Source organism: Bos grunniens, chromosome 5 (genome assembly GCF_055505025.1).
Source record: "Bos grunniens cultivar Pamir isolate PY7600 chromosome 5, Bosgru_T2T1.0, whole genome shotgun sequence".
Taxonomy (NCBI): domain Eukaryota; kingdom Metazoa; phylum Chordata; class Mammalia; order Artiodactyla; family Bovidae; genus Bos; species Bos grunniens.
Window position 1 is genome coordinate 110613652 of NC_141169.1, and position 22660 is coordinate 110636311.

The 22660-nt window shown below is 48.1% G+C and overlaps 1 protein-coding gene and 1 long non-coding RNA gene across 17 annotated transcripts in view; one reads left to right on the forward strand and one right to left on the reverse strand.

Moving 5' to 3' along the window:
- MICAL3 (microtubule associated monooxygenase, calponin and LIM domain containing 3) overlaps positions 1-22660 on the reverse strand; it is a 156363-nt gene that overhangs the window by 130566 nt on the left and 3137 nt on the right. For 13 of the 16 annotated variants that reach the window (XM_086402667.1, XM_086402666.1, XM_086402664.1 and 10 more), the window contains exon 1: positions 12028-12247. The exons of 2 other annotated variants lie outside the window; for them this stretch is intronic. The gene's annotated coding sequence lies outside the window, so the exon portion shown is untranslated. Of the gene's footprint in view, positions 1-8155; positions 8280-12027; positions 12248-22660 lie in introns of those variants that run through there. One more of the 16 variants, XM_086402655.1, reaches the window with a different exon arrangement.
- LOC147373025 (uncharacterized) lies at positions 11142-13937 on the forward strand. Its single transcript, XR_015164480.1, has 2 exons — positions 11142-11533; positions 12454-13937. It is a non-coding gene; the product is annotated as an uncharacterized LOC147373025 (long non-coding RNA).

Consider the following 22660-nt stretch of genomic DNA (forward strand, 5'->3'; position numbering starts at 1 on the left):
TTATATCAACATAAGATTACAAAAAAAAAAAAAAAACCCTAAACCCTCATCTTAGTGTCAAAGTTTGATAATAAGAGCTCCTTCTCACGGTCACATCTCTGATGTCTTGTTTTTGTCCCTTTCTACACCTGGACTCAGGATTTCCCCTGCTCCTCCCTGCCGACTGCTTCCTTCACTGACTCACTGCTTCCAGGGGGACTGAGGAAGGAAAGGAACTAACACTCCCGACCATCTGCTGCCAGCCGGGCGACAGCGCGTTTGGCACTCAGTGTGTATTATTCACCCAGTCCTACTGAGGGCTCTGCTAGGGAGGACAGTCTGAGGCCTAGAGGACGAAGACACAGGCCCAGGACGCCACAGCCACTAACGGCAGAGTGGGATGGGAACCCGGGTCAGCAGAGGGAGAATGACACAGCAAACGGGACAAAGGCTAAGTAATAAAATCTCATTAACAAACAGATTAGGGAACAGATACAAAGCAGCTGCCAGTACTGCTCTTACCATTTCTCTGTAAGTCTGAAATTACATCACGTTATCCAAAAGCTAAACTTTTCCTGTGCCCCGACAAACAGGTGGGCACACTGACCCAGTGAGGCCCCTGGAGGCCCAGGCAGCACAGCTGTGCGGCACAGTGACTTCACGTGGAGGCGTTAGAGCAACTCGGTGCTGACAGCACGAGGGCTCGCTGTCTCTGGGGTTTTTCTCCAGAATCAAGCCGTACTTTTGGCGCATGGAAAAAGTGAAGTCGCTTAGTTGCGTCTGACTCTTTGCGACCCCGTGGATTGTAACCTGTCAGGCTCCTCCGACCATGGGATTCTCCAGGCAAGAATGCTGGAGTGGGTTGCCATTTTCTTCTCCAGGGGATCTTCCCGACCCAGGGATGGAACCTGCATTACAGGCAGATGCTTTACCATCTGAGCCACCAGGGAAGCCACCAGGGTGCGTGGAAAGTAAGACCAGCTTCACCAGAAGAGGGGCTGGGAAGACATGAAACCTGACACTACCGTGCTACCTGGGTGTCTCCCCTCTCCTCATCTCCTCCCTCTAATCAGGGTCTCCTTCCCAAAATGTCTCTGGCATCAAGTCCCTGCCTATCTCCATCGCCAACATCCTGTTCTAGTTGGTCATTCACACCTGAATTATTACCATGACCTGTGGGCCAAATCCAACCTACAAGTGAAGGACTTTTACATTTTTTTAATGGTTGGAGAAAAAAATCGACAGATAACTATTTTGTGACATGTGAACTCAAACTTGGGGGGTGGGGCATAAAAGCTTTACTGGCACACAGCCACACCCATTCATTTACCAATTATCTGCTTTCCTACCTATAACAGCAGCCGCATGGTGCATCAGCTATCCTATGGCCCAGTGACACAGAAAATATTTACTTTCTGGCCCTTACAGAGAAAAACCTGCCAACTTCTCCAGTAGCTGGTCTTGGCCAACTTTCACCTTGCCCCACTCCATCAGGTTAATCAACACAAAACACAGCTTCTGTGCTGCTTCTCTGTGTCCACAAGCCTCTGATGAACTAACTGATCATAAACACCAGCGCTTCCTGGCGTTCCTCAGACCAGGTGAACAAACCTGCTTTGAATAAGAAGAGCCCACAGTGCCATGCCTTTTTGCTCACACTGTCCTCTGCCTTTCAGAAAACTCCTCTTTGTCATACTGAGTAAAGTCAGATGCAGGAAGACAAATATCATCTGATATTGCTTATACGTGGAATCTAAAAATCCAGGTACAAATGAACTTATTCACAAAAAAGAAACAGAGTTAAAGATGTAGAAAACAATCTTATGGTTACCAGGGGGAAGGTATGGAGGGATAAATGGGAGATCAGGATTGACATACACACGCTAATATATATAAAATAGATAACTAAATAAGGACTTACTATGTATAGCACAGGAAACTCTACTCAGTACTCTGTAATGGCCTAATGGGAAAACAATCTAAAATAAAAAAGTGGATATAGATATGTGTGTAACTGACTCACTTTGCTGTACAGCAGAAACTAACACAACATCGTAAGTCAACTATATGCCAACAAAAATTTTTTTTAAAAAGGAACAAACAAAAGAAAATTCTTATTGCCTTCAATGGCACACTCACCGTTAACTTGCCTCTTAAGACCCTGGGAAAGAGCGTCTCCCAGTTTCCTCTCCTCTGCTCCCCAGCACCCTATACTTACCCTCATCACAGTTCCCACCACACTACACTGCAAGCATCTATTTGTGTGTCTGTCTCCACAGCTACAGAAGATTCCAGAGGCCGAGGAACACGTCTCACTCATCTCCCAACACCCAAACCAAACGGGGCCCCAAGGCCCATACACATTCAGCTCAGCTCCGACTCTGCCAGGCGGGCCTCCTCGCTGCCGAGCACCTGGCGCACTGCATTCTCTCTCTCTCCAGGCACCCCTGCACCGCACGGGGCCTGAGACGCAGCCCACACAGGCCCACGCGTCAGCAGACGAGGGTCCAAATGCCAGCCTCCTCTCACTTGTGTGCCCTTGGCCAAGATACCTGGGTGTCTGTTTTCATCTGAGGAGCAGGGGCGAGAGCAGCATCTGGAGTGAAAGGCTGAGGAGGCATGCGAAGCATCTACACCAGCGCTGCGCGCATAAGAGCTCAATGGCAAGTGCCTGCGCTCGTCCTCCCCAAAGGCTGGAGGAATCTGCCCGTGCCAACTGGCACCTCACTGCTGTTCTTCTCCCTTCACCCAGCCGTCTCTTCTGAAGCAGGGACGTCGAATGCCCCTGGAACTTGGGCCCTGCCTGGTACCCAGTGCAGGACAACATGCAGAGAAGGGGCCCAGCAGATGACAAAGTCATGAACAAATTACCAGGAAGTCCAAAGAGGTGCTAACAGGAAAAGCAAGGCAGAGCCAAGGATGCAGCAGGGGACACTGAGACTGAGAGTACGGCTGGGCTGCATCGGGCACTTCACACAGGTAAGCGTGGGGCCAGCCAACTTCACCCGAGACAGCCCCTTCAGTCAGCCGCAGCACCAGCTCCACGCGTGGCGTTCACGGTGGCTTACCAAGTGTCGGCAGGATTCTCAGTGCTCACAGCCGCACCAAGCACAGACGACTGTCATGTCATCGCACAGACGGAGACACTGAGGCCCACGGGGGTTAAAATACACATACAAGGTCACATACCCTAGTACATGATGCACAAGGAGTTCCAGAGTTCAAGTTCCTTACTGCTATACATTTTGGGGGGTGTGTGTGTGAGAGACAGAGAGAGAAAGAGGGTGTGTGTGTGATTTGGGGGGTGTGTCTCTGAGAGGGTGTGTGTGAGTGTGAATGAGAGAGATAGTGTGTGGCAGAGAGAGGGGATGTGTGAGAGAGGGTGTATGTGTGTGAGAGAGAGAGTAGGTATGAGTATGACAGATTGTGCGTGAGAGACAAGGTGTATATAAGGAAGAAAGAGGTGTGTGTGTGTGTGCGAGAGAGTATGTGTGCGAGTTTGTGTGAGAGATAAGGTATGTGTGTGAGAGATAGTGTGTGAGAGGGTGTAATGAGACAGAAAGGGTGTGTGTGTGTGTGTGAGAGAGAGTATGTAAGAGAAAGGGTTGTGTGTGTGCACGAGAGTTTGTGTGAAAGAGAAGGTATGTGTGTGATAGTATGTGCGTGAAAGGATGTAATGAGACAGAAAGGGAGTGTGTGTGTAAGAGAAAGGTGTGTGTGTGTGAGAGAGAAGATATGTATGTGAGAGAGGGTATGTGTACAAGTGTGTGTGAGAGAGAAGGTATGTGTGTGAGAGTGTGTGTGAGAAAGGGTGTATATGAGAGAAAAAGGGGTGTGTGTATGAGAGTGTATATGTGTGTATGGAAAGAGAAGGTATGTGTGTGAGGTATAGTGTGTGTGAGAGTATGTGAGAGAGAGAGAGGGTGTATATGACAGAAAAAGGGGTGTGTGTGTGTGTGTGTGTGTGTATGAGAGAGAATGTGTATCTGTGTGTGTGAGAGAGAAGATATGTGTGTGCAAGTATGTGTGCAAGAGAGTGTATGTGGAGAGAGAAGGCATGTGTGTGAGAGAGAGTGTGTTTGTGAGAGAGAGGGTGTGTGTCACAGTCACCTGGGAACCTTTCTGAGGACTGTAGCCCGGGGGACAGCCTCTCAGATAGCTCAGAGGGACTGCTCCAAAGGAGAAAGGAAGGAGCCAGGATATGTATGAACGTTTTTGCTGAGAAAAACATGTAGTCAAGCATAAAAAGATTACTACTACTCACAAAGAAAAGACATCTCAAGTTAATGATTTTAGTGCTTTTCTACGTACAAGAGGATGCAGGAATCTGGGCTCACTGAAATTCTCCCTCAGTATCCAAGCTATCTTCTCTATCCAGGGCCCAGCATGCCCGAAGCACAGAATGCTGGTTTTTCTCCACTGTGAATTCCTCTCAGGCTGCACTGTCAGGGGGCAACTGCAGTGACTAATGCCTTGATCCTTGTAGAACTGGAATGGTGGCAACATTTTTTCCTTTACAGAGACATGGAATCCAGGAAAATGTCACTCCTTTCTTTTCCTCTTCCTTTGGATTTCTTTCTCAGGTAAGATTATTCAGGCAATCCCTGAAACCTAGGTGTAATGAAGCGGAGCTAGAAGATCATGAAGCACAGGCACGAACCAAAAAAAGAGAGACTCAATCCCACATTCTGAGTTTTAATCTAATCTGGCACCACCCTTCACCAGCTAAGAGATCTCAGGCAAGCCAACTAACCTCACTGAGCCTCATGGCTCCTAACCAGTTAGTTGGGTGGGCATCATATATGAAAGACTCTTGTAAGGCCTAAAGGACGTCTTATCATACAGTGTACTGATAAAGCACGCTCCTGATAAATTAGTTCCCTTCCCACCTTTTCCATAGCTCAACACAAGCAAGGTTTTAAGCCAAACCCCTTACCCTCCTTTATGTCCTACCAGGGAATAACCTCTACCCTACCCTGGGTTTTCCTGCCTGGCTGGTACCTATGCCCACGCATCTGGGCTTCATAAAAGCCTGCAGAAGCAGCCTGGAAACAAGCACAGGAGAGCAACTGCATCCAGAGCAAGGGAGGTAGCACAGGGGCAGACGGTCCATGGCCCCGGGGTGCCAATGAATACTGCACGGGGAGAGGCTGGCTGGCCAGGCGCCGCCAGGACACGCCCTGACCACAGCCAGGACAGCGCCTGGAGGCCCGCAGAGGCAGGGCCCAGGACCGAGTACAGCTCTAAGGCTGCACCTATGTGGGGCATGGAGAGGGCAAGGCAGGTAAAGATGACGGGGAGCCACTCCCACCAAGAGTGGAAGACGAGACTCACAGGAGAAGCTGATACAGAAAAGCAAAGTTCTGAGTTCCCCAAGAAGGGATTCGGTTGCAGAACTCCTATCCTATGGAGAATTCAAGAAATACAGACACACACAATTATACTTTGGAGGTCACTCCACATTTTCATACACCAACTTTGCTTGAAGCAAGGATATTTTTAAGCTAATGGACCCTTCTCTGAGGTCACTGGTCCTGGACACAGGGAGTTTCGTTAGCAACATGTGAAAGAGTCCTAAATGTTATTACCAAATGGAGCCAACTCAAGTAACATAGCAGGGAGCAAAGGGGAAGATGCTTAACCATTTCCAGGAGAGGTAGCAATTTCTATCTGATACATTTCTGATACATGATCCAAAGGTCTTATTAAATAAAAGATTAAACATAAGCAAAAACCCTATCTCACTGAGCATATCCAGCAAGAAGTCCTAACAGGCCTTTTCCATGATAGATCAGCTTCCAAATACAGCATATGACAGAGATACTCAAGAAAGGAGTGGGAGAGCTGGCGGGTACCAGCACAAGGTAATCACGGAGTTCCGAGGTTCGATAACGTGGCCTGATCTAATTCCCAAAGCATTGGTTAAGCGCCTCCTGCTCAGGTTTGCTCCCACCCATCAGAGCACCAGGGAAATGGCAGCCTGGAGCCTGGTACCTCCAAGGCAAGCAGCACAGGCCACAAATGGCAGTGGCATTGAGCTGAAGGGCAGCTGGCAGGAAGAGGAGGTGGGCCCGGCCTTTCCTGCAACCAAGCTGCCTAGTTGGACCTCAGAGAGCAGCAGCAAAGAGATCCTCTGTTTGCAAATATACAAACATTACTGAAACAATAGCCATGGGGGTAAATTCTAGAAATTCTCAATCTTACCTGCACAAAATTAACAAAACCAAATGGAGAAAAAAATACTTTGCCTGATAATATAAATTTTCTTACCACTCCATGTTCAGGGCTCTCTGGCCAGTGGAGTTGCCAATCACAACACGTTATAGTTTTCTGCATCTGTGCCTACTCTCCCCACCCCCACCTCCACCCTCACCCCCACCCCCGCCCCAGGCTGCTTGCAGGCAAACAGCATCTTATTGTCCAGCACTCACCTTACATATAGTAGTTGCTCCATAATCACATGCTAAGAAGAAGCCCCAGCATGAATTCAAAGCTCTCAGATTCTGGGTCGTCTGTCCCCAGGCTCCCTGAGGGTGGTCCAGGCAGCAGCATCTCTGGGTATGCTCAGCCCACTGAGGCACACAGAGTCCAGTGAGCCCTGGAGGCCCAGACATGCTGCCATCTCACCAATCTCTCTCCCCTGCCCTTTACTGTCCTTTTCTTCCTTGCTTCCTCTTCTTTTTGCTCCCTCCACACATCACCTCACAGCAAGGTGATTAAATGCACAGGATCTGCAGTCATCCAGCCTCCGCAGAGTATCTATGGTTCTGGACCTCAGCCTCTCTGGAAGTTTCCCGAATGGGAAGCAGGAGACTAGAAGTGGTGTGTGCTCACAGGTGCTCGGCAGTGTCTGGCCCACAGTAAGACTCACTGAGTGATAGCTGATCCTATATAATTGCCTATGGTATGGATGGCATCACTGACTCGATGGACGTGAGTCTGAGTGAACTCTGGGAGTTGGTGATGGACAGGGAAGCCTGGCGTGCTGCAATTCGTGGGGTCGCAAAGAGTCGGACACGACTGAGCGACTGAACTGAACTGAACTGAAAGGTGCTTAAAATGCCAAAGGCAGAAGGTTGTTTTTTCCCCTACCTATGCAAGTCTGGTTTTGAGACGAGCCTCTCTGCTTTGGAAACAAACTGAAACAGGTCCATGTCACGAGTTCAAATACTTCCTATTCGTTTTTCATAGGGAAACAAATGACTCTGACCAGGCATGACCAAACTGGGTAAAAGGTTCTGTTCCAAACAGTGGTTAGGATCCCACACTAGTTCATTTAAAAACAGAATAAAATAAAAATCATCCATAAAGTAGTTGAGCTGGGACAATGATAGGGTTTGCGTGAGTTCTTGGTTTTAGGAATCAGAAACCCACGCTAGGCAAAAAAGTACAGGAGGGAAGGGGACAGGTTTCCTGAGCTTTTCAGGGAGCAGACTTGTAATCAACACTCTTTCCAGATCCCATGGCCCAGCCCGAGGTGCCTGAAGACCCTACACTGTGCTAAGTGCACCTTCTGGGGCACCCACAGGTGTTCCCCTCTGGATGCTTCAAAGTTATCTCCTCCAACTCTGCCCGTTTTGATGGAATACGTCAGTTTAATCTAAATGCACCTCTCATAGACCACTTCAAGCAGATAATGCAAAAGTGAAGAGAAGGACAATGTGAAACAGTGCAGGGATGGTTGGAAGAGAGAAAGGGTGGCCACCAGAACGGAGGTGAGTCCACCCCAGTCAGTCGCCTTTGACTGGTCAGTGACAGCACAGCTCTGGACCTGAACGCCTGAGTTTGAAGCTGAGCCCACTGTTCCCAACGGGGCCATCACTGAGCTGTCCGCCTCAGGGCCCTCGTGCAGGAGACAGGGGTGCCATGAGGACTGAGTGTGCCGCCCCCACCGAGCAGCCGCTCAGAACAGGCCCAGCAGACAGCCACCCTCCTCCATGCGCTCCTGCAGAGACCACCATCGAGACACTGCTTACCCACTTCTCCTCTCCCACTCACAAACCCCAACGACTCAATCACAAGGCAGCTGGAGGGGGTAAAGTGAGGGAAGGCAGGGAGGGGTGTCGCTGGGGCCTTCATAAGTGGGCATTTTGTAGGCCGGGACAGCCTGCGGCGGTGTGTTGTCATAACCCAGGGGGTGACAGGTTAGAGAAGTATCGTCCACCCCTGGTCCTACCTCTGGGCTGCTCTGCCCGTCTTCAAGCTCCAATGCTGACGTGTAGCAACAGAAAAGAGGCAGGGGAAGAGACAGGACGAAGCCAGACCAACCAAAGTTCCACGCTGCCTTTTGTGTAGTTAGCTGTTTCAAGATAGTAAGGAAAAATCAATAAAAGCTACTAGTCAACCGCCTGACAGAATGCTGCTCCCCTCCTTCCAGAGTCCACCAGACCAGATCCATCCCTAGATACACGGTTAAACAGACCTCTGTAGACCGGCCTAACACAAGAAGACCCCCTCCTGGCCTTCAGCCAAACACACACACACACACACACACGCCTGCTCTTTCCTCCTCTCCACAGTGAGGAGGCACCTCTGAGGACTGACCACTTAGCAGACACGCCTGCCTTTCCTCTTCCACCTTCCTCCAGTGTTCAAACCAACAATCCTACTTCTCCCTTCTTTAATCTGATTATTACCACTTTATTCCTTTTTTTTTTTAATTGTGGTGATTTTTTTCTTCTCTGTGAAGACTGACATTGACAAAAAGTGAATGAACTGCAGAGTTTTTAGGGCAACTAGGGCAACAGTTTCCCTGTCCTCCCTCCCCAGTTTCTTGATTATCATAATAAGCCTTAACACCAGAAGACAGTTAAAGCCCACACCAAGAAAACAGCAAGTCATGTGCAGCTGAGCCCCAGAGGGAAGAGATGTTGTTCTGTCCCCTCCACCAGCCACCCCACAGAATCAGAGCTGAATTCTGAAGAGTGGAACCAAAGGTGACAGAAGAGTGCGTGGAGGCAAGGGAAAGCCCAGAGAGAGTTTGGGTAAATTTCTGAACGATATCCCCACACTCCCAGTGTACCACATTATTTGTAGAAGTTAGAAACCAAAAAGGAGTCAGATTTTCAGCTCTGCCACCTAAAGTAGAAACTGAGAGTCTATTTACTGCACAGATTTTAGCCCAAGTGCCAGGCCTCCAGGTTTACAATTTCAACCTGCAGCTTAAGTTTAAAAGCCTGGGTACTAAAGGAGTTACCTGGGTTAGAATATCACACATTTCTTTCGTCCACAAACCATTTCAATTGTCTCCCTCTCTATGTTCCCCATCTGGCCTCATAAAACATTTCACACTCTCCAAATACAGATATTTTTTCAACTCTTATTTTTTTCTTAAGTAATGACCTGGCTAAAGAATGCTTCTGGCCCAGGAATAGTCCAGAATCTTTTCCACTATTCTACTTCAATGAAAAATGAAACCCCTGTACAAGCACAGCCCATCAGAGCCAGGCAAGCAGCGACAACAGGTGTCAGGGGCTCTGCTGTCTGCTCCCCGTCTCCACTAACACCCAGGGAGGTTAGAAGCACACACTTCAGAATCAGCCCAGCTTTGAGGCCTGACCTGCCTTGTCACTGCCTTGACCTCCATCTCACCAAACCCTAGTTCATCAACTGTAAAACCAGGGAAAATAACATGTCCTACCTTACAGACTGTCATGGGAAACAAATGAGGTGATGTACGTGAAGCGCCTGGCACACATAAGCACCCAACAAATGTCAACTATTCTCAGCTGTCTAGTAATCTGAAAAGCATAATGGTTTGGTATCTTTAAGTCTTCCATGTTTCAAAAAAAGAGGGTTTTTTCCCTTATGAAAGTATTAGTGAAATTCTATAGGAAGGAAAAATCGAAGTCCAACTTAGCCATCAACTCACAACTTAGAACAAATAATGTCCCCCCCATTTCTTTATCCATAAAGTGGGAAATAATATACTGCACTAAACCTGATGACCTCAGACAAAAAAGAATCAGTGAGATAACAGGCGATAAAAAAGCTTTCACTTCCTCAAAGAAAAGCAGTAAGGAAATCCAGAGTATGATTATTACTGAAACGTCACATCCAGTATAACAGGACATACATAAACCACTGATGTTACTCAGGCTTTCAAGAACATTAGTTCTGATAGCCTTTTAATCTGGTCATAATGAGCCTGGTACAGTAGGAGGGGGGTACATGGCTGCTCCCTGCAAAGCCCAGTTCAGAGGTACAGCCCATCAAATCTAGGAGTGTGCCCTGTTTGCTGGTCAGGTGTCATCCACCCAGGCCATTTCTTAGATGCCAGTGCCAGCAGAAATTAGGAAAGGCTTATGGTTCCACCTGGACAGGTTAAACCAACAACAACCAAAATCCTTACCCACAGGAATTTTCAACAGACCCAAGAAAGGGTCCACTCTGACCCTTTATTCTCCTGTGCTGAGTGAGTAAGATCTCATCTATGGTACGTACCATCCTTTCTGAAAAAAAAAAAAAAAGCACATGTGAGCTGGAAGGAAGAGCTCAATTGTTTCTTGTTTGATATTTACTTCAAGGTTCAGAGGTCTGAGTTTCATTTTTAACGGACCATAAAAATTTTGGTGTGAGAGCTAGAGGTTGGGATGGGAAGAAGAATCGGGGGATTGGAGGGTTAGTCTTAACTTAAAAAGGGAGCATGCAAACAAAGCTGTATCCAATTTCATCATCCACAGGTCTCCCAAACTCAAACAGGAAAGAAAAAAAAATTACTTATGGTTATTAAACACTTACTATGTGCTAGGTATACTTGCACAGAATATTTGGTACACATTACTCTAGAGCCCATTTTCTGCCCCACACCTAGAAACACCATGATCACCTGAACCATAAGGTATGGGGTGGGGGAACCTCGAAATCTAGCAGTCAAGTTCTAGACATTTCAAAGGCTAGCATCGTGAACACAAAAAGGCAGCTTAGCTAGGAACCAGGTCTAAGTTCCTGAAGATTCTTTGCAAGAGGACCATCTAAACCCTGTTTTCCCTATAATTCTGGAATTAAGCCATGGTGTTTAGTATCCTATCCAAAAAGTAAAAACAATTTAAAATCCTAGAACACAAGGAGAATTCACTCTAGGGCCACAACAACCTGAGCCAAGTTTCTGACCAAGTCCACTTGACAATGAAGTAAGACATGTATACAAGCCTCTGGAGGGCCCTTTACAGAGGTGCTCGGAGGAGAGCCAGCACCAGGAGCTGCCATCTGCGTGGCCAGGTAAGGAGGGCAGGGCCTCCCCGCCAGCCCAGCGCAGACGCGGAAGGTTGTGCTCACTGCAAAACCCATCGCACCTCACCCGCACCCCCGGGGTACGATCCAAACGTCTGTCTCCCAGGCAGACTGTCAGATGGGACTCGCCAAGTTTAAACGCCATCTCCCCATCCACGTCCCAGAAAATGAGAAGGTGTAAGCCTCGAGGAAAACACTGCTCACAACTGGCTTGCATTTCTCAGCACTAAGCACTGATGTCACCGTAACCGATGCCTGCGGTAAACAGCCGCCACCTTAGAGCTCACAGGCTGTGTGCGGGGCTGCAGACGCCTTCCTTCAAGTGAGTCTGCGGGGAGTCGGAAGACTAGGGCGGTCCGTGAGCCTCAGGGGACGGGGGACACGGGGACAGGGGGCACACGGGGGATGGGGGCACCCGGGGGTTGGGGGACACGGGGGAGTTGGGGGGGGGGGGACACGGGGGAATGGGAGCACAAGGAGACAAGGGGACAAAGAACATGGGGGGAGAGGGGAGATGCGGGACACGGGGGAAGGGGAGACACATGGGGACCTGAGGGGACGGAGGGCCACCGCAGGAATGAGGGAGTCGAGGTCCCGCCGCGCCCTCCTTCTCCGGCGCGGCTCCTCAGCTGCGCGTCCGCTCGCGGGTCCCCTCGTGCCCGGCCTCGGCGGCGCTCCTGGCAAGCACGTCCAGCCTCCCGCCCGCCGCCCGCGGCCCCAGACCCGGGCCTGCCGTCCGCTCCGGGGCTGCAGCGGCGGCCAGAGGGAGGCGCCCGGCCCGCGCGGGTCCCGGGCCAGGTCCGGAGCCCGTCTCACCTCCGCCTCATGCCGCGCTGCGCCAGCGTCCCGGCCGCAGCCCACAGTCCAGACCCTCGGCCGTGGCGTCCGGCGGCCTAGCCCCGTGGCGACTCCCACTCGGGCCGGCGCCTCAGCCCCGCAGCCGCCCCCTCAGCAGTCGGCGTCCCGCGCGAGCAGCACCGCGGCTGCTGCTGTGGTAGCGGCGCTGCCGCCGGGTGGGGCGGGCACATGGGAGGGCGGGGCTGTGGCCCCTGGGGCGCGACCACCGGACCCCGGCCTCGGGGCGCTGACCTCAGCGCGCCTCCGGAACCCGCTCTGCCGCCCGTCCCCAGGGCCGCCGGCGCGACCCGCTGGCTCAGACTTTGCCAGAAGCTCATGGTTCTATGCAGAAGGTAAAAGAGAGGGCCGCCTCCACACCCTTCCTTCTCTCCACTCCCCCCGCAGGTTCAGTGGTATATTCCTCAAAGCCCGCCCCGAGGGACCAGGGAGAAGCTGATTGGTTGAGAACCTTGGACGGGGGCGAGGAACCGCACGAAATGACCAATGGAAAAGCATGGTGGGCACATCAAAGCCGGCCAGAAAGGGAGGACAGAGGATGCGATTAAAGGGCACGTTATTTGTTGCGCTCTGTAGCCGCCGCACAACACAACTGGAATTTTCTATCTGATCCAATCCAGACAGGAAACAAAGAGATTGGGGATTCTCAAATTTTGGAGTTAAGAGAACGAAAAGAAAATATGGAGAGAACTGAAGAAGATATCTGCGTGTGCCTTTCCGCCGTCCGGTTGTCAGTTGTCTCATCTAATCCAATAAGGATATTGGAGTAGAATTGATCTCTCGTAGTCCTTCTCAAACTTTGCAAGTCTATAATCCTTGGCTTGTGATTAGCAATATTTACATATGTTCTTCAATTTGGGACATCAGCTAAAGAACTTTGATTGAAAGTTGACACCAGTTCCTTTGTTCAGACAGTATTAACCCCAGCTTTTGTGAAGACAAAGTCAATATCCTTTCTGACTCCCTCTCTGAAAGCAGAGCGTTCTTTTCATATGTGGAGGGCCACACTTTGCCCAATAATTTCTACTCTAATTTGACTCTACTGAGAGTCACCTCCTCATCTTCTCTCTTCCTCCACATAATCAGACAACACCTCAGTTAATAATTCATTTGCGTGTTGAACTGTCCAGAGCCCCTGGCTTCAGCAACAGGTCTTGCTGGTCAGGCCTCATCAGAATTGCCAAAATGCTGGTCACTACCTCAAGTCTGTGGCAGCCATTTAACTCTACAAGGACAGTGAGCTCTCAGTCTCCCTGCCTGTCAAATTCAAGACTTGAAAGCATCCTGAAAGGGTCCCACCTACTCTGTTTTAGAGGTTTACACGGGCAGCAGGCCTGCACTTTGGTAACAACCCTCCTGACAAGTCCACTTTCTTTTTTCAGAACTCTTTAATTTGACTGTGCCAGGTCTTAGCTGCAGCACCAGGGATCTTTCTTAAGTTGCTGCACATGGAGTCTAGCTCCCTGGCTAGGATAGAACCCAGGCCCCTTGCATTGGGAGCCTGAAGCCTTAACCACTGGACCACCAGGGAAGTCCCAAAACTTTTCAACCTCCCTACACCCCTCAACCCTCTTCCAAGTTGTATCAGGTGTCTGGGGTACCCTTAGTAGCTCCACTCCCCACCCAGACAACTCATCTTCCAACTATTAGGCAGAGTTCAAGAAAGTCCAGTTCCTCCATGAAGCCTTCCCAGTCTGATGAACAGAAGATTCTGGCTTATAGAGTTCCTACTTCTACTCTGTGTTCCGCAAACCCTGATTTTCTGCCCTATACTATGCAATTTTTATTGACATATTTACCTCTCTCCTTCATTTACAGCAGCAGCTCCTTCTGCTTACATTTAGCATTAATAAATGCTTCCAATACGCTGGGTACTGTTTGGAAGTGCTTTGCATGTATCACCTCATTTCAGCCTCAGACAGGCTTAGAGAAGTTGACTTGCGCAAGGCACACACAGTGGAGGTCTAACTACGGTGCCTACCTTCGCATCCCCCACAACGCAAGGCTATCTCCTGTTTCTTCAGAACCAACTGCATTCCATACGAAAGAGAATGTGATGCACCTGTATCGTGTTTTACATTGATCCCTGGACCTGTAATATTTCAGCCTCAGTCACGTCAGGAAGGTTAGGAGCAGTTTGTTACAGGCAAAGCTGCAAGCGAACTGATGCACTTGCCTCCTGTAACAACGCTGTTGAATAAGGCATTTAGTTTTCCAAGTTGTGGACTGGCCCCTGCAACCCCTGCTCCCTAAGTGAACACAGACTTTTCATATGTAGCAAGTAGAGAACCTTATAAGCAATAGGGGAAGAAATACAAAATAGCAACAACAACAACAACAAAAAACCCACACCATGGAACAGAGAAGCCTGGTACAGCAAGTGCTCTCAGTGGACTTATGTAAACTGGGAGAAACACCTTCTACTTCACTTTACTGGCTTATTGTTCATATGTTGTCAATGAGATTATGTCTTTGACACATCTGGCAAATTCCACAGAAAAGGGCAACAAAAACTGCGCCCCACTCCCTATGGTGCCTGGAGACAGAATCAACCCATGCCCGTGACAAAGGGGCTTCCCTGTGTGGGGTTGCTGACTCTAATTCGGGGAACTTCCTGATTTGCCATTGAGTGAACTATCCTGCTCCACTGACAGTGGTGCCACAGCTTGAAAAAATAAGCTGGGCTAATGATTTCATTCTTTTTAAACTGCTGAAACCGTCACAGGGATGGGCAGGCCAGCAAAATGGCATGGAAACCAGTAAACTTTAGATATCAATTGAGAAGGCTGAGCATGGCCACCCTGGAGTCAGTATTTCCAAGTTGCTGTCTGCCTGATCCAGCCCTTACCCATCCAGTTAATTTTCACTCCCATAGTGCCTCTGTCTTGTCCCATCCCCAGAGAGCTCTAAAACGTCTCTGCTTATCTGGGTGTTTTATTTATGCATCCAGGTATTTCTTGGGCACCTGTTTGAGGTAATCCTGATGGATCGTCCAGGAAGCCTGCACCTACTGATTAGATGAGTGTGGAAAACATCAGACCCCCTTGGTGAGGAATGGATCAGATCAGCAGGTGCCAGGACTCTATCCCCAGCTAAACATACAAGCTGGCATTAGATGGCTCCTGCCCCAGGGCAGGAGGAGCATGGGGTGGGGTTTGGGGACAGGGCCTGTGTTGGGGAGGAAGGTGGAGAGATTGAAGGCACCCAGGAATACCTGTACGTGAACCAAACAGAAGGCAGGATGATGTCCATCCATACTGTGGCCATTGAAAGAATTGTGTGTGGTCTGTCTCACTTTTAAGAAAAGGAAAATTCCTAATTTCCAAAGTAATACATGTCCATCATTTTAAAATGTTTAATAGGGAAAATTACAAAAATAATAAAATCTAGCCATTCCTCTTACCAGCATATCAGTGTTACAATTTTGATATATGTTTTTTCCTATACTTTTTTTGTGTGTACATGTGTATTTTCTTTTTTGTATATATCTCCCCTGCCCCCAACCAGGGATCCAACCCATGCCCCCTGCAGTCTTAACCACTGGACTGCCAGGGAAGGCCCCCTGCGTATATCTTTTTTTAAATAAAAATTGATCAAACTGCTTTGTAATCTATTAATACTTTCTCCTTAACAAGACCAGGAATTTTCCCATGCCATGTAGATTATTCTAAAAGATGATTTTAAATGGTTGCATCATATGGCTATACCGTAAGTTATTTAATTCTATTTTTAGGCATTAAGATTATTTTCAATTCTTCATTATTATATGTAACTTCAAGGATTATCCATATATGTAAATGTTTATATATTTTTACGATTATTTCCTAATATTTCTAGAAATAGAATTGTTTGGTCAAAATTTATGCACTTTTTTTTTCTTTTTTAATTTATTTTAAATAGAGGCTAATCACTTTACAATATTGCAGTAGTCCCTGCCACACATCAACACAAATCAGCCACAGGTGCACACGTCTCCCCCGTCCTGAACCCCACTCCCACCTCACTCCCCACCCCATCCCCTGGGCTACCCCAGATCCCCCACTTTGCGTGTCCCACCTCATGCATGCAACCTGCACTGGTCATCCATTTTATGGTAATATACATGTTTCAATGGCACTCTCCCAAATCATCCCACCCTCGTCCTCTCCCACGGAGTCCAAACGTCTGTTCCTTACATCTGTGTCTCCCTCACTGTCCTGCATATATTTCTAGAAATGGAATTGCTTGGTCAAAACGTATGTACATTTTTTAAATGTCTCACACATATTGCCAGTGGCCTTTCAGAAAGTTTACAGCAGTTCTATCCTCACCAGCCATCTAAGATGTGGCTATTTCTCTGAACCCTCGCCAATCCTGGACATCTCTTTTGTAATCCTTGCCATTTGACAGATGAAAAACAATATCTTGTTGTTTTGATTATTATGGTGTATGTTTAACCCATCAAGGTAATAAATATGTATCCTTCCTTCCAAGTCCCCTGAATTGAATAGTGAAATGAGTGATTCCTTTTCTCTCCATTCAACCACTCTTCGCCAGAATCCCTGAGAACAGATAGAGAAATCAAGAGTAAAATCTGTTCAAATGATGAGACAAGCTCAGGGCCATGGCACCTGAACCAGTAAAGAAGGTAGTGGAACAGATGGCTCAATAGAGCACATATGCCCTAAATTACAATTTTGAAAAGGGTAACAAGTCCTTACATAGAAACTTTTTTAGCTATAAAAGGAGATGAGTCCTCTGAGTTATATTTAGTACTGGCTAATACGAAAATCATTTGCATTTCTTCAACAACACCCAGTTCTGTGATGGGGCGAGTCCACAACGAGCCATCCTCCATATCGAGTGGCCAAGCCACCCAATATGACTCTCAATTCCTGCCTAACTTTCTGGTCCCTTGGCTTTGTTTTTGTCTTGTGGCTTTCTCCACAGCCTCTTCTCCCCTCCAGCTGTCAGTATCCTAATTTCCCACTGAAGAACTTATCCCTCCCCAACTCCCAGCTGTGTTTGGTCAGGATTGAGTCCAACCCCGCTCTGGACTTGATGTGGGATGCAAGAAGCTCTGGGAGCTGCTAGCAGCCATCCTGAGCCATGAGGTTGAACCTGCACCAGAAGGAGAGTAGTTGAAAAAGTGAGAGGGGAGCTGCTGCTGCTAAGTCGCTTCAGTCGTGTCCGACTCTGAGCGACCCCATAGACGGCTCCTCCGTCCCTGGGATTCTCCAGGCAAGAACACTGGAGTGGGGTGCCTTGCCTTCTCCGGAGTGGGGAGCTACGTCAGGTCAAATCTGTGAGCCCTGATTCAAGTCTCTTGGGAAGCCTGTGTATAAAACAATACCTTCCCTCTTTCTTTACAAAACTTAAACCAGTTTTGGCCAGCTTTCTGTCACGAGCCAAGAATGCTGACCGAAACACTGCCTGTGGATGGATTCTGTGGTGCCGTAGGAACTCAGTCCATTCGATTCAATTGTTCTCAACGTCACTGCCACTAGTTCAGTTCATCATGACCCCAAGAGTGTTCTAATGCAAGGACCATCAAGGAAAAACCAAGCTACGTGGAGCCTGAGGATTCCAGGTTGCCTTGGATGGACTCAGAAGCCCGCCATCTACCTGTAGGATGAGAGTCAAGGGGGAAGAACAGGAGGGTGTGGTACAATTTGATTCCTGGGCAACCTCCGCTGTCATGTGGACCTACTGAAGACAAGAGGGTCTGAAAAGCTTGATGTCCTGCTTCTCTTCTACACTGAAGACTGATTTGAAAACAAGCCAGTCTTAGGACTTCCTTGGCGGTCCAGGGGCTAAGACTCTGTGCTCCCAATGCAGAAGGCCTGGGTTCAACCCCTGGTCAGGTAACTAGATCCCACACACTTCAACCAAGACCCAGCACAACCGAATAAATAAATAAATGTTTAAAAAAAAAAAAAACAGGACATAGGATCTGCCCTCAAGGAGCTGACAATTGGGTTCAGATAGGAAAGGATCATTGCCAGGTAGGAAGTATTATCTTGTGAGACTGAGAAGGGGCCCATTCAAGACGTCAGGGGAGGTTTTGTGGAGAAGGGGCTGAGTGGCCCCTCAGAGAGAGAGAGAGAGAGAGAGAAGTGTTTTAAGAGTTGAAACTTTTTAACTTGTCTTGGTTCCCACGTGCAAAGAACACGCAGAGTTCCTCCCCAAGGACCATCTCACTGCCCCAGGGGGAGGCAGGTTGGTGGGTTAGGAAGAAAGGGAATTCAAGAGGGAAAAGACGAACATGCTAACATCTCAGTGAAGAGAGGGATGGGATGGGGAGTCTTTGAAATTACCTTCTTTGGCTTATTTGTGCTCTTTCATTTTGGGAGAAAATAGACTATGGAACCTCCTTTTGTATTTTAACATAATAGTCTCCCCCAAAAAAGGGAAAGTTAATGAGAAAAGCATCCATGCTGCTGCTAAGTCGCTTTAATCGTGTCCGACTCTTAGCCACCCCATGGACTGCAGCCTACCAGGCTCCTCCGTCCATGGGATTTTCCAGGCAAGAGTCCTGGAGTGGGGTGCCATTGCCTTCTCTGAAAGCATCCATATCGCCCCATATTTCCTCTAGACTTATGGTCTCTGGGTCCTGATCCCCCCACAAGCACAGGTCTTTAGCCAAAGCTCACCTGCTCTGAAGCCCAGCCTAGACATGTCAGCATGGTGCCCTCGGAGATTGTTACAGCAGAACTGCCGAGGAGAAGCCTGTAAATAGTTTGGGCCACTTGGGCCAGACACCCCTAACCTTATTTAGAGGAGAAGTTACCCTGATTTCCTGGAGATGTTTACTTCCTGACCATGAAAGCCCTGAGGAAAGAGTAGGGACAGCTGACACCTGACCACTCCCCTGCCCACCTGCCTGGACCTTGAGCTGGGACCGGGCGGGGCAGAGCTGCCCCGGGGGTTAATGCCTCAGCTCTACCGGGTGGTGGGCCAACCTCCTGCAAGAGCACTTGAGGGTCCACCCAGGGTGCTGTTCGATACCGCCTTCCAGGGTGTCCCAGCCTAATGTGCGTGGAAAGCACTGAGGCCCCATGGTGCGCAGGTCCGGGCCTGCCGTCCCACAGGAGGGCTCCGGGTGGACGTCTGTGGCTCTTGCCAGCCCAGCGTCCAGGCCCTCTTGTGGGGTAACGGCACCTACAACCTCTTTTGTGGGTGGCCATGTGATCAGGTGCCCTGCTCTGGAGGCAGCCCAGGCCAGGCAGGCTGACTTCTCCCCCTGGAATTTGAGTGTTGAGCAGAGACACACACACTGAAAATAACCGAAGCTGATTCATCCAGTCGCGAGTCACTAAAGAAGGAAACCAGTGTCTGTCTGCTTTCTCGGGCCCCTTAGCTGCCTGGGTTCTCATCCTTCCCGAGGCCTGCCTGTTTACTTTTCATTCCATTGTGTGAACTAATTCCTACTCTTCCAGTAAATGTCCTCACCCTTCCCCAAAGTTAGCCCTAAAGCCTACTTTCATTACTGGAAACCAAAAACCCCCAAAAGGTATAAGTTCTAACCCTCATAACAACCTCATTTGTCATTATTATCCCTATTTTAATGTAAGGTAGTTGAGCTTCACAGAAGTTAAAAGACTTGCCCAGGGACCCAGAGCTCACGAGTGCCGCACTCGAACGTGAACCCAAGTGATCTGACTCAGAGGCACGACAGGAGTGCGGGTTTCATCATGAGACTAAAACGAGCCCACTTCCCTGGTCTCTGCAGAAAAATTCTGATCACATCAGTGTCTCTGAATAGCAGGAATCCTCTCCAAATCAGAAAAATGGAGAAAGTAATACTTCACAGAGTTATTGAGAGTTGATATTGGCCTTCTGAGTCTACCCAAGTACAATGTTCTCTGTGTCTCTCTCTTCTCTTGCCCTTTGGGGCTCTCCCCTACATCTCTATCCCCCTCCCATGTCCTGGTGTTCTGTTCCTGAAAGGCCTATCAGAGAATGCAGGAAAAAGAAAAGAAAACGCAGACACCCTCCAGGAAGGAGTGCAAGGGGCACATAAATATGCATAAAACCTAAACCTTCCACCGAATATGCCTTTGGAAAGAAGAGAGCAAGAGTTTTCATTCCTCTTGAGGATGATGGAAACACAGAGACACTAAATGTTTACATTGAGGTTACACCGCAAACTCCGAGGCAAGGTGACCCCAGGCCAGCTGGTCTGAAAATTCCACAGAACAGGTGTCCCAAGTTTCTGGTTTGGAACCCGCCTGATCCCTGCTTCCCCTCTTTCCCTACTCTCTGTCCCAATTCAAATAAATCGTTTACACGTCCACGTTGGGCAGATTTCTAACAAAGTTTCCCCAGACCTCTGTCCATCACACATCTTACCTCTCCCTTCAGGGCTGTGACTTACTTAAACTGTTCTTACAACTGTTTGAATGGGGGGAAAGTTCCCAAAGTTGTATTCCCTACGCTGGAAAAATTAAAGTTCCCTTAGAAAATACAGTTAAAGACAGAGTGCTATTTCCACTAAGATTTCTGATGCTTCTTTAGAGACAAATTAAAGTTTTCCCAGGACTGTGATTATAAATAGCACATATAACTAAAAGATCAACCAGAGTTTCCCTGGTGGCTCAGTGGTAAAGAATCCATCTGCCAATGCAGGAAACAAGGGTTCGATCCCTGATCTCGGAAGATCATAAAGCAACTAAGCCCACGTGCCACAGCTATTGAGCCAGTGCTCCAGAGCGTGGGAGCCACAACTATTGAAACCCACTCACCCTAGAGTCTGTGCTCCACAACGAGAGAAGCCACTGCAAGGAGAAGCCTGTACACCGCAACCAGAGAGTAGCCCCAAGAAGCAACGAAGACCCAGCGCAGCCAAATAAATAATTAAATTATAAATATATATATATACACACACACATATGTGTAAAGATCAGTCAACAGCTATTCACAAACTATCCGCCATAAGCAAGGAATTCACCAAAATTGACACCAGCTTACAACGAGTAAAAAAAATCCACACAGCATGAAGTTATTCAACGTAATTTTGATTCTTGTGATTTTTCTGGTTTCTAGGGCCAAGAAAACAAATACCCAGATAATTTCTGGGATTTCTTTTCTTCTCCTTTACATTGATTCCTTCCAGTCTTGAAAGGTTTATACCCAACAGCAAATGAATTTTTAAAACTATGACCCATCACTTTAGCAACTTGCACATAGGCATTTGTCTTCCACAGACACACAGATTATTTAAAGTTACAAACATGGTGTGCTTGCTAGTTTATATTCTTTTTCATTTTATAAGTCTTTCCCTATTTCTCTCTGTATGTGTCTGGATGTAAGCGTTCACTGAAACACAAAATATTCCATTATACGGATACACCACAAAATTTTTAAACTGTTCCTCTAATGTGGGAACATTTTAGTTATTTCTATTTTTTTTCTATTATAACTAACACAGTCAAGGATATCTTTAATGTATTTAGAATTTTTAAAATCTTTATTAAATAACTTCCTTGGGAAAAATTCCTGGGTATAGTACTTTTATAGCTTTTCCTAGTATCATGTTGCATTCCTCCCAAATTTTACCAATTTACATGCAACCCACAGTAAAAAGCACAATTTTACAGCACCCTTAGTAGCATTAGAGGCTATGTTTTTAATTGTTACTTCTATCAGCAAGAAGTAAAGCAGAGTTGCTATGATCTTCACTTTTGATTACTGTCAGTGAGGAACATTATCTGTGTATTTTTTCTTATTCATTTACTCGTCTGAATACATTTCTTATTTCTTTCTTTTAAAAAAATCATTATTTACTTATTTACTTGGCTGCACCAGGTCTTAGTTGCAGCATGCTGAATCTTTAGTTGCAGTGTGAGAACTCTTAGTTGTGGCATATGGGATCTAGCTCCCTGACCAGGGATTAAACCCAGGCCCCCTGCACTGGGAGCGTGGACTCTTAGCTACCAGACCATCAGGGAAGTCCCTCGTTATTTCTTTCTAAAATGCTGGCCACGAACCACCAAACTGATTTCATGACCCACTAATGAGTCATAATCCACAGTCTGAAAAAAATGTAAAACAGGGTTTCATTTCACACTGCAGTCTCTGTTATCCCCTCCAATGAACTGATACACATGGATTAAGCCAAATCAACTGGACACCTGCCCCCAGCGGCCTGTGAAATAAATCGCCCATTTTCAGAGACTAGATATTGGTGGTCATGGACAAGCAGGTGGCTGTGAGGACTAAGACGTGCTGTCGCTGTCGCAAGTGGCCATCCGGGGGCTAGCTGCCTTCCCAGGGTTTGCCTGGCCTGTCCCTGAGATGTGGCAGCTCTGTGGTGTCATGTTGGGAAAGGGCATTTGGGCCTGAGGTCACAGAAGCCCCTGGGGGCCATCCTTCATGTGGACTAGCCCAGAGCATCTCCAGTCCAACCAAGAGGCTAGAGCAGCGGGTGAATTATGCCCACACCCTGGCCGTGCCAAGTGATTACGGGGGAACCAGAAGGAGGCCCAGGCTGGGTAAGCAAAGGCATTGTCTCAGGAGGTCAGATCACTCCAGGAAGAGACATGAGAGTGCTTCGTGGACCAGGCAGGCACTGGGAAGAGGCCCCTCCAGGTCAGCACCCAGGGATGCTGGAGGG